This window comes from Larimichthys crocea, chromosome IX (genome assembly GCF_000972845.2).
Source record: "Larimichthys crocea isolate SSNF chromosome IX, L_crocea_2.0, whole genome shotgun sequence".
Lineage (NCBI taxonomy): Eukaryota > Metazoa > Chordata > Actinopteri > Sciaenidae > Larimichthys > Larimichthys crocea.
Genome location: NC_040019.1, coordinates 10,726,027 through 10,738,512, shown reverse-complemented (window position 1 = coordinate 10,738,512; position 12,486 = coordinate 10,726,027). Strand labels below are relative to the sequence as shown.

The following is a 12,486-nucleotide window of genomic DNA, read 5'->3' as shown; positions in this document are numbered from 1 at the left end:
TTGTCTGTAGCTGATTGGCTGATTGATGTTTTTCTGCCGGCAAGAAGAACTCCATGAAGACTGCTCCGCTTCAATAGAAACTGCTTCAAAAAAACAACGACAAGCAAAGTTCGGTCTCGCCCAGAGTGACGCACGGCTTACAGTCACAAACACGAGACAACACACTCACCTAACAGAAGCACCAGGCCCGAGCAGCAAGTCTGCCACGGTGTCCGTCGTCAGTGGCACCACTAATTAAACAATTCTACTTCACCAGTATTATGTTTATCATGCAACAAACATTATAAGTAATTACTAAGTATTTATAACTTGTACAAATACATTGCAGTTCATAAAAATAATAATATAATAAGAAGGCCGTAATACATGGTTTACTACTCATTTTGGTATGTGACAACTCTAGTCACAACTGTCTAGTGTTTTCTCTCTTGTTTTTCTTTTGCTGGTTTCATATGTGAGGAGCCGATTTAAAGCTCAACTCAACTGGTCTATAATCTGTGAACATGTGAGGTACATATACTGGCATGCATCCATCACCTGGATGCACAGCAGGAGTTGTCGTATATCCTAATGTAGACCTACATTTAATCAGGCACTAAATGGTTTCCTGTACACTTACTATGCATCTGAGTAATTTCCTAGCCAGCTAAAGAGCAGGTTATTGATTCCGCCAACAGGAGTACACAGAAAAATAAAGATTCTTTCAGTCAGTCTAGAGTCAGCCTTAATATCAAATGAAAATACATTTTATTTAGTTAAACTCTGTCCCTATGAGCCATGAACACAGACACGAAAAAAGAAGAAGAAAATATTGCATAATGTTGCACCTACCAGCGCTATAAACCTCAGTGGAAATGGAAAACAGGACATTGATCCAACTACTTACACACTACAGAAATCTATTATAACAAAACTAATGTTGTCTGACTTGTGCAGATAAGCAATATGAACATGTTAACAGAGGCTTTTGTTGATATATTTCAGACATACTGGTTTTAAATGTGCTCTTATGGTTATAACACTAAGTGATGAAATGACAAATGAATGAAAAATGAACAGCAGTGATGACAGGAGCATTGATTTGTGATGCCTTTAAAACTATAAACAATTCATGTGTCTCCCCAGTACTGTCTCACCTGCGATGTAAGAGCTGAACTCTTCAAACAGTGGTTTTGTTTGGTTTCATGAGTAGTTAATGATTTATAAGCTTCTGTGTTCCAAATGAGGAACTCCAAATATGTGTGTGGTTACACTGTAGTCTGACGGCCACAGACAACATAAGCGTTTTGTTTTAAGAAAATAACAAACATTTTTACTCTTTGTACAGAGGAGTAAAGTGAAAGCAGAAGTAGATTATTTTATTTTATTTATTTATTCTCATTTATTTATTATTATACTTGCATTACGTTTGGTTCAAGTGATGTGAAGGAAAAGGACGAGAGGAGTTTTGGGGCATAGAAATCAAGTAAAAGATCATAAATATAATGCATGTAGAACGTGATATTTGAGGTTTTGTATGTAGACTCCTGACTCCAGACTCCTTTCTAGGTTAATGACAATGTAATAGCCATCCATTCAGCAGTAAATCAGGCAATGGCCAATGGCTTCTGGACATCAGTACAACAAGCTCTGAGTACTGGAGACCTAATGGGCCTGAGAGAGAAAAGAGATTGCCCGACCCTGCGCTGTAAATGCGAACACTCACGTTAACTGTCTGGAAGGCCAATGCGGTTCACTCAACAAAAGGAAAGGAAACAGCTCACTGCCTAAGCAGGTGAGTAGCCTGGACTGACAACTTGTAAGGGCTACAAAAAGTCTCAACAAAAGGCAAGACGTGTTAATATAAGTACCATTTCAGTATGACAGAGAGACCTCTGTGCACTCTCACTGAAGGGACCATCACACCTCCCTACCAAGTTCCCCTGACAGCTGGTGATAGTAGCCAAACAAGCTTCACAGATGTCAAAAAGTCTTTACTGAGAATTGACTACTTCTCTATATTTTCCACTCAAGATAATAAGAAAAAGAGGAATTTAAAAAAAGGACCAATAGTTTCAATGAGGTACTTCACCACTTCAGCTACCACTACTTTCATTGATGTCAGCTGTGAAATTGTAGTGTTATGGTAAAAGATGTGGCACTTTTTAGGGTTTTCACTGTTGGCTTCAGTAATGACTAATAAGTAACAGGAGATGCATAATCCTTTAACGACTTTTGATTTGCCTTACTGCAAAACAGAAAAGAAAAAACAAATGCCAATATAATTGTATCCCTTTGAACTGCTGTTTGGAAGAAAACCCATGCAGGGTTTTAGACCTGGTTAAAGAAAGCTGGGAGGAAGGTCCAAGCCCAAGTAAAAACAAAGTTCAATACGCCCTGGACCTGAGAGCAAAACTCCACACACTAGGACAGTTATCACGTAACAATTTGCTCTGGGCCCAGGAACGTCGGCTGTACAACAGAGGAGGTTAAGGTTAAGACAATTCTCACCAGGAGAGAAATGCTTGTATTACTCCCATCGTCTAACTCCAAATTACTTGCCAAGTGGCAAGGACCCTTTGTGGTCACAAGGCGAGTGGGTGACATTGTGATCTTGTGCGATCTGACAGGGGAGGGGCGACACAGATTTATCACCTCAACCTCCTTAAAGCTTGGAGAGATGCTGAGTCTGTTTCCCTGGTGACGGATATTGAAGAGTGAGATGAGTTGGGGCCTGAGGTACCAAAATCGACCAATCCTGCCTCGCTCCTTTGTGAAAACAATCTCTCGTCGACCGAGAAAGCAGATATAGCCAGGTTGCAGCAGCGTTACGCTGATGTGACCTCACCTGAAATGGTGCCTCAGATCCGGTCCAGTGGACAGAGCAGTGCCAGGTGTTGCTTGAGAGGGTAAAGGACCTAGGAGAGCAGTCGGAGCAGACAAAGCCAGTGCGAGATGGCAGCAAGGGTTGCAAAAGACAAGAGGTCTCAGATGCCCAGGAAACCTGCGAACATCTCAAGGCATTGTATGGACTGGTGAAAATAAAAAGATAAAATCTAAAGTAATTGTTTTTGTACATTGTCTGTGTCCAAGAACCCGCGGTGGCAACAGCAAATGGCACAAATCTGAATGGTCCTTTAGAACAGATTAGATATCCTGATTTCCAAAAACAATTTGAAATGACTCATCAGACACAGCACTTCTAACTCTTTTCGTCAGTCCATCTCAAATGAGTTTGGGCACAGCAAAGTTGCGGCCTTTCTGGTTTTCTGGCTTTTGCTTTGCATGGTGGAGCTTAACTTTCACTTGTACATGGCATCATCCTTTATACAATCGTGTTGGTTTTTAATTCAGTGCCGCCTGAGGGATCAATGGTTTTTATTTACTATTTTTCTTTCCTTTCTTTTTTTTACGCGTCCCAATGTTTTGGAATCAGGGCTGTAAATTCAAGATGCTATCGCAGTTAATTCTACACATTAATGTTACTTTTGGTGGTGTTTGGTTTGGATATGAAAGTGTATTTCTGATATTTTGTCGTCATGCACACATGAAGGTGAGGAAATATTATGTGTGCTCACATCAGCAGAGCAGGCAGTAAACTTGGCGGGGAACCGTTCAATTATCGCGGAAGCCCTCAAAATGAGCTCTCTACAGAAAGACTGTGGCCTGGGTTTTTTTCCATGTTCAGTGTTAAGTGATTTCAATCCATTAATTATGCTTGTATGGTAATGGCAAGCAGTTTGACACTGGATAGTCGGTTGAGGGGCCACTGTAGTATTGAAGTCAGATCCATGGCAGGATCTAGACAAAATCATGTAATTAACTCCAGCTGGAAGTAAACGAAATGGAAAATTAAAAGTGCTACACTTAATGGTGAAAGAACTAAAGGTGAAAGCACTAAATACTCTGCAGCAAAAGGAAGTGACAGAAATAAAGACCTTTTTTCTGTTTGTGTGGCCTTCTAAAACTGCAGAACCTAGACTAAACTGTGCCACAGCTGAAATTATGCCTCAGTAACGTCTCCGAGGCCCAGTTCTGTTAAGTTGCATGCAAGAGACCGCCGTGCCTCGAAATACTGCCGCCACAAAAGCCACAGGGCAGGAGGGGACTGTCCCGCCTCAGATTGTAGCCCAGACTCATGGGGTGTGTTTTTGCCTCCAAAATGGCGAGGGTGAAATTAAAGGCAGGGTTGTCATGTAATGGCACATGGAGGTGCCCACTGCCCACGGCTCTGACCCCAGCTCTTGCACTCTAATGAAGGGTTGAGAGCTTGAAGAGGGCAAACCCGGCAAAGAATGGCTAGAGTGAGCCGGCCAAACAGATTTTGTAATGCGCTTATGGTACTAAAGCCACGGGCCCTTATCTTTATTCTATCCGGCCATTCTCATTTAACCATAGTTCTCTGCTTTGTATGAGAGGCTATATGTTACAGTCACACAAACTGCATTATAACAATTATAAATATCCTTAGAATATTTTATACGTGTAAGCATTGAGTGTGCACTACTTTTTAATGCATTATGATTAATAATGGATACCCTGATATGTTTATGCCCTAAGCCAAGATTTAGTTAATGCTTTTTATGTACAGACACAAGCACATCCTGTACTGTACCAAGCTCTTTAAATAAAATAATAATAATAAATATCAAACAATGTCACTGGTGGAAAGTACACATTTACTCAAGTTTTGTACTCAAGAGGCAGAGTTGCACTTTTTTTTAGCTTTACTTAAATAAACCTTAATGCAGGACTCTTACTTACTGTAAGATGTGTGGTATTGCTACTTTTACTTGAAAAAAGATGTGAATACTTGTTCCAACCATGACAATGTTACACATACGCACACTGCATAAGGTCCAAGGCAGGCTGTAGTTGAGCAGTGGAAACTTTCCTGAGGAATGGTTTTACCAGCTGTGAGGCCAGCTAGTCTGAGGGAAGGAAGGTTTATATAGAGACTTTTGATGGGGGGGGTGATGGCTTGTAGGTTTATACTTTATACTTAAATATATAGCACTAAATAGCAGGAAATCACACATTGGTGTATTGATGGGTTAGTGGAGACGTACAGATCCTGATGTTGGAAAATGGCAGCGACAGAGAACCTAAATTACTGTCCTGCTGACAAAGATGACAGGAAAATTCAGCCACGCTTAAACACAAAAAGTGGGTGCCTACAAAGTAACATTTTAGTGAGGGTGGTCCTGTAAAAGTGAAAAACCCCACCCATGCTCCTCTAGTAGTCTATGAATACACATAGACATAGACTCACTTTAACCACATATTATGGGTTTGTACTTGCTGATGGTTCATATTTGCGCAAAGTTTTATGTAAATGCAGATGTGAGCCCAGCATCACTGTAGTTTGCTGAAAAACCCAAGGTTTTTCCAACCCATGTTCCCGGTCTGTTAATCCAGCTGCCTTTATGTAGACCCACTCTGTGATTGGTCCCAGATTTGCTGTGGGTCCGAGTAACTATTTGGCTTTCTCCCTGACATTTTCCCATTGCTGCTGGCACAGTGCGACCTGCAGGAAATGACGTGAATTGTGACTGTAAAAAGGCTAATGGACCAATGCCAGACAACAGCTGTTTATTCAACCACACAAAACATTCCCTGGGTTAATAACCACAGACACTGGAAGAGATCTACTATTAATGATTTGGTCCGTGACACAGTACAGTATGTGCTTCGTTTGGGGAAAATTGCAAGCAGCAAAATGTGTGGCAGCGTATAAAGTAAAGCAAAAAGATTCTTAGAGTTTGAGTCAATTCACAAATCCAGTGCACAACGCTCATGACTTGATATTATGGTGCAATTTCTGGATTTTGTTTGGAAATAAAGTTTATTGTTTTAGTCACATTCTGGTCATTTTATGTTTAGTCTTAGTCAGGAAAGCCTTAGAATCATGGCAGTGTAGATTCCCACCTCGCCACATCTATTCAAAGAGTCATCATCTGTCTTCTGCCTCTCAGACTCTCTGAGTCTTCTCCTTTCTGTCAGCCCTGCCCATCCTCCTGGATATGAGGTCACGACAGAAGTACCAGAACAAAGGAGGGGCTGCAGTCATCTTAACTTAAACCCTTACAGCATATTGTGTTGCTCGCCCTTTCTCTTTTTTTGTCCATGTTATGCAAGAAACACCGCAGGGAAAATCAGCTTGTACAAACTATAGGCTTTGGTTAAAGTTAGCAATGATGTGCAAGTAAATCTGCAGAGACACAAAGGTTTTTGTTGCACTGAATTCAGAGCGTGTACTTAACTTTACTGTGCACTTAGATATTATACAATAAGTCCTCTACTCACAGTATTTTATTCTAGTTGTTTTCAATTGAAATAATATTCATGGATTATTATTATGATTATTATGGAATTGTATTTTGTTTCTTATGCTTTTCTTATGTGATTTATGTGACTTGCCTGCTGTAATACTCCAATTTCCCCTGGGATCTATCTATTTTATCTATCAAAAATGTGGTGATGTGCAAAACATTGGAAATGTCATATTTAATCGAAAATAACAGAAAAAACTTGTATTGTTTTTTGAAAAATGACATGCCCATTTTCAATTTGATGTTTGTAACACATTCCAAATGTTGGGCAACAAAAAAGTGGAAAGTTGTTAAATGCTTAAAAGACAAAACCTGGTAGAGCATCTCACAAATAGTTAAAAGGTTAACTGGCAACAGCTTAGTAACATAACTGGGTTTAAAAAGAGCATCCCAGAGAGGCGGAGACTTTGTGAAGTAAAGGTGGGGAGGGGTTCACCACTCCATGACATACTATGCTGGCAAATAGTGCAACAATTTAGGAATCATGTTTCTCAACGTAAAATTGTAAAGAATCAGAGAGTCAGAAGAAATTTCTGTATGCAACGGACAAGGCCGAACAACTAATATTGGATGGCCTAGTCACATTTCGACCCATAGTCACTTAAGTAAAAACTAGATACCATTTCGCAAGAAAATTCAACTGACCTGTCTCTGTCTCAGTAGTAACATGTTTTAATGTCAAAAGATATCTCTTCTCTCTGTTGGTGTTGAATTATAGGTCTGGTTTTACCAAAGATAATCTGCAATAACTTTTCTCGTGAGGGTCTGTCCGGATCATCAGCGCACACTACAAAAGCCAGCCTCCGGTGATGGATGGGGGGTGCATTAATGCAACATGGCATGATCATGATGGGTAACATTGTGATGCACCATTAATGCGGAAGGATACAGTTTTAGAGCAACATATGCTGCCAAGTAGACTACGTATTTTTTCACGGCCTGGCTTATCTCAACAAGACAATGCACAAAAAACACATCTGCACACATTACAACACGCAGCTCCGAAGAGTCTGGGTGCTAAACTGGCCCACCTGCAGTCCTGACTCGTCACTGATTGAAAATGTTTGGCACGTTATAAAACGTAAAGTACGACAAAGATGAATGTTAAGCAGCTAAAATCCTACCTCCTAGTAGGAGGATGTACGATGCATGTGACACGATTAATAATCGTAAAATGCGTGACGACTCACATCGGTTGACAGAAAAAATGAATCGCGATTCTTGGCGAATGCGAGAGAAGTAGGATATGTTCTTTTTTCACAAGTCACTGGTTGGTGATTTTTTGTTCAAAGTCAGGCTCAAGTCACGTGACTCACGTCACTACGTAGGTACGGAGCACAGAGCGAGGGAAGACATGGCGCACAGTAGATTTTTTTAAATCACCTGTGGTGTGCATTTTGGATTCCCTATATACACAAATACAACCGGTGAGAAATGGACAGACAAAACTAAACAGCATGTAAATAATTGCAAGAGACTGCAACATATAGCGGCAACACAAGCAACATGCAGCAGCATATTATACGCCACCCACAGTGAGAAGCAAAGTTACGCCCCTTAGGCGAAAACTGCAACATCACACCAGTTAACAGCAGTTTACTGTGAGATGTTTCTAAAGAAACAGATATTTGCCAGGTGTTTGTTTGTTTAAGATGTAAGTTGCACTTTTTAAAGAACACAAACTGTTTGAGAGTTTAGGTAAAGAAATATTTTTCCTACAAATAAAAGATAATTTTATTTGGTCATAATTTGTCTGTAGCTCATTTTGATTTATAAAAATCGTGAAAAAATCATATTGTGAACAAAAAATCGTGACTCGAATCGAGTCGTGAGTTGAGTGTATCGTTACATCCCTACCTATCAGTCAAGAATGGGAAGAAACGCAGCAATGATACTAATCAACAGCCAACATGGACCCTGACTCGACATGAATGTAACAGGGCCTAAATAAAGCTAAATAAGCTGGTGGTTACACTACTATTTCACGGCTTTCGTCCTACACCTGCTATCGATGACACAACTATCCTTCGGTCCAGCGGGACGACACCACGGCCTCTGCACGCATCTCCGCACTGTCGCTCGCTGATCTGTCAACTGGATGAAAGACCACCATTCCAGCTGAATCTGTCAAAACCGAACTCCTGGGCATCCCTGCCCATGATCAATCTGCCATGACTTCAACCTGAAAATGTGGTACTGTCACCATTACCCCTAACCATGCTGCTAAAAACCTGGGCGTGGTACTAGATGATCGTCTTTCTCTCTCTGAACACATTTTCCTCACGTAGCGATGTCATGTCGCTATGCATTGTACAATATTAGAAAATCAGCCGACCTGACCCAATATGCCGCTCAGCTCCTGATTCAGGCTACAGTCAGGCTCCCGTCTCGATTACTGCAACTGCGCTCTTGGCTGGCCTTACCTGCTTGGCCGATCAAACCTTGCAAAATGGTCCAGAATGCCGCAGCGCGACTGGTTTCAATCAACCTAAAAGGTCACATGTCACCCCACTCTTCAGCGACCTGCACTGGCCGCCTGTAGCTGCCCAGAATTAAACACAAAGCTCTGACGCTAGCCTACAAAAACCATCTCAGGATCTGCCCCTGCCTATCTACAGCGCTTACTAAAGGCTCACGTCCCGACCAGGGCGTACGCTCCGCTCATACAAACCGTCTAGTTGTACCCTCCTCTCGCAAAGCGAGGTTACTCTAACTCTTCTCTGTGGTCGTCCACAATGGTGGAATACACCACCGGCTACTAGAACAGCAACATCCCTTTCTACTTTAAAAAACTTGTAAAAACCTTTCTGTTGCAAGAATGCTTCCCTGCCTACAAAACTAACAACTACTCTGTGCTCCTTTACACCTTTTCTCAGCTTATGTCCTCCTCTGTAAGTCGCTTTGGCTAAGAACGTCTGCTAAATGCAATGTAAATGTAATGTAATGTAATGTCAAAATGGCTGCTTGAAAAGGTATGTTGGTCTCCTCAGTTCCCAGGTCTACGCTTACAGTGTTGTTAAAAAAAGAGCTGATGCAAAAGACGAAACATGACCCTGTCCCAACTTTTTGAAACGCATCTGTTTTGACTGTCAGTCTCTCATAATAAATAATCCCAGGTCCACGCAGTCCGGGAGTTTTTATCGGTACTTTATTTCACCATTTGGCCCATTACATGTCAAGCTACTTTCTAAACTTGCTTAATCTGGCTCTGGGTAGTATTTCAAAATAAAGGTCTGTTTCTCTACTAAACATAACAGCATTGAATCAACACAGACATATGCTTTTTCTAAAAACCATAAATAAAGTTGTATTTGTGCTATTTTTAATTAAATATGGGGTTTTGGTTCTTTGGCCCATCATCACATTTTTACACAGTGAGACCATTTTAGTGCAAAGCAGGTTGTAATTTATGATAACTAGTAGCTATCTTAAATTATCTAGTTATCTTAATGAATTTAACTGAGTTTACATTCACCAGGCAGCTCTTAACAGTTTTATCTATCTAAATAGTTAAAGAAGCTGCAAATGTTAATTATGTGAAATAAACATTCAAGTAAGCTATGGCTAGCGATTCTCATTCCACAACCTTAATTAGTATCATTGGTAACACCTGTGTTTAGCTGCGTCACACTACAAGTTTCACAAAAGCATGTGTGTTATTTCAGGTTATGTCAAAATGGTGGTTGTGAAAAAGGTCTTGGCTGGCTGGATAGACAATAAATGCTAACAAATTGTGTCCACAAAACAGACCAGATGATTAAAAGTGAATTAGGAATATAGAAATTGTACTTTAGGACTCAACTAACTAACTAAACACATTTCTTAGGGATTTCTCACATTCATGGGGGACTTTTTAACGTCTCTTGGACAAAATCTGTCAGTATTTAAACGTCTTATATTATGGGTTTGTCCACATACCTCCTGGCTTTGATATGCTTCTTGAAATGAAATGACCCTCCGGCCGTCCCAGCCTCTCTCTCTGCTCTCCCAGCCCGGGTTGAAAGGAGGGGAGGAGGGGGGGAGGTGTGACTTCGAGCCTACCGTCGACAGCCCGGAGTTTAGAGATCAAGTAAAAGATGGAGGACACTGAACGAGAGAAGAAGGGATTAAAGTTCAACGTCAAGTCGAGGAAAAACGGAGAATCGACAACTCAGCAATGAAATGTATGTCTCTGAGTGTGCGTTTAACTCTCAACTAAACCCTGACTGCGAGCATCCAAAGGTAAGTTGAGTTAGGACAGACATCTGGGGGAAACTAGACTGCTTTAATCATCGGCACGAACAGACTAAATACATCTGCGTGTTGTAGTTAAAGTGAAGAAAGTTTGATTATGTTCCAGTATGTGTTGTGTGTTTTTTTTTTTAATATATAATTTAATGTATATAAAAGGTAAAGATAGTTAAGGTAGAGGTTAGTTTGGGCATGGTCCAAGAATAAGCATGTAAAACAAACAAACAGCATCATGGTGTATTTTAAGGTGTTGACTACATGTTTCCAATAATTTAACTTTTCTGCAAGTATATGCTAATTTAATATGAGTGAGAAAAACTAGATCAATCGGTTAACAGTCCATCAGACACCATGATATATGATATATTGGCTTCTTTCTGTGAAACACTCATGTTCCTCACACTCTCCCACTGCAGTCGAACACGGGGATCTGCTGACACTGGACTTCTTGCTCACTCCTGACATCCAGTGTCAGCAGCTGGCGCTTTGAAGTATGATCCAACCCTCAGATATACCTCCACTACAACTACACAGGCAAGCTGGACCACCGGCCCAGCGTCGGCACAAGCCCTGGCACCGTGAACACCAAAACCATTGTCTTCCTTATTATATGCATATTCATTGTGTTGGAGAACCTCACTGTGCTGGTGGCCATATGGAGAAACCACAGGTTCCACAACCGCATGTACTATTTCATCGGCAACCTGGCGCTGTGCGACCTGCTGGCTGGAGTCGCTTACCTGGTCAACCTGCTCCGTCAGGAGAGAAGACCCTGCAGCTCTCACCTGCTCTCTGGTTTGTAAGAGAGGGAAGCATGTTTGTAGCACTTGGTGCCCTCCATTTTCAGTCTCCTGGCTATTGCTATAGAGAGAACACCTGATATGATCAAAATGAGGACCATATGATGCCAACAAAAACTACAGAGTGTTTTCTGCTCATAGGGACCTGCTGGCTGATCGCCATATCTCTTGGAGCTTTGCCTATCCTAGGCTGGAACTGCCTGGACAACCTGCCCGATTGCTCCACAGTCCTCCCTCTCTACAGCAAGAAGTATGTAGCTTTCTGTATCACAGTTTTCATGGTTTTGCTCTTAGCCATGTCAGTGCTTTATGCACGCATCTACATCCTGGTTAAGTCCAGCAGCCGAAAGGTGAGCAAGCACAGAAACTCTGAGCATGCAATGTCGCTGCTGCGCACCGTTATCATTGTAGTTGAGTCTTCATCGCTGCTGGACGCCCATCTTTGTTCTGCTCCTGGTAGATGTGGCATGTGAGCAGCGCTGCCCAATCCTCTACAAAGCTGATTGGTTCATCGCAGTGGCTGTGCTCAATTCAGCATGAACCCAGTCATTTACACTCTGGCAGTCGGGAGATGAACGGGCCTTCTGGGTCTGGTGTGGTGGCATTGCTACAGAGGGAAGGCTTCTGTCAATGGCAGCGGGAACAAGCAGTCTCTGGATCCCAGCCGCAGCAGGAGCAAGTCGTGGAGCAGCCAGAAACAACCCCAACCAGAGCCAGCGGAGCCTCCAGGCAGGCGGAGCAGGAAAGGAGCAGGAGGCAGACACAGCCTCATGGCGAGGTCTCAGTGGGCAGGAGGGGCTGCTCAGGCGGCCCATGAGAGTGACAGGAAAGACTGAAAGAAAGGAGCAAGCTATCTACAGTAGGAAGGTGAGGGCGGGGCCTAATCTATAACTCATCAAGTTGTGATTAATAACAAAATGAAGGATTCTTCACAAACTTGAGGCAGCAGACTGCAGGGCAGTTGTTTTTCCTTTGTGCTTGATATGATATACATGATGCATCTTCCACATTTGGGACGCTTTTAAAATGTCCACACTTGGCATTAGCTGATTATTGTATGACACAATAAATGTCACTACCTTTGTCAAGTACAGGTTATATTTCATCATCGTCCAGTGAGAACCACAATCTCCAGATTAGCTCAG

At 41.8% G+C, this 12,486-nt stretch overlaps 1 pseudogene; it reads left to right on the top strand.

The window, feature by feature from the left end:
- Positions 1-11,038: 11,038 nt before the first annotated feature.
- On the top strand, positions 11,039-12,212 carry LOC113746455 (sphingosine 1-phosphate receptor 3-like; annotated as a pseudogene).
- The last annotated feature ends 274 nt before the right edge of the window (positions 12,213-12,486 follow it).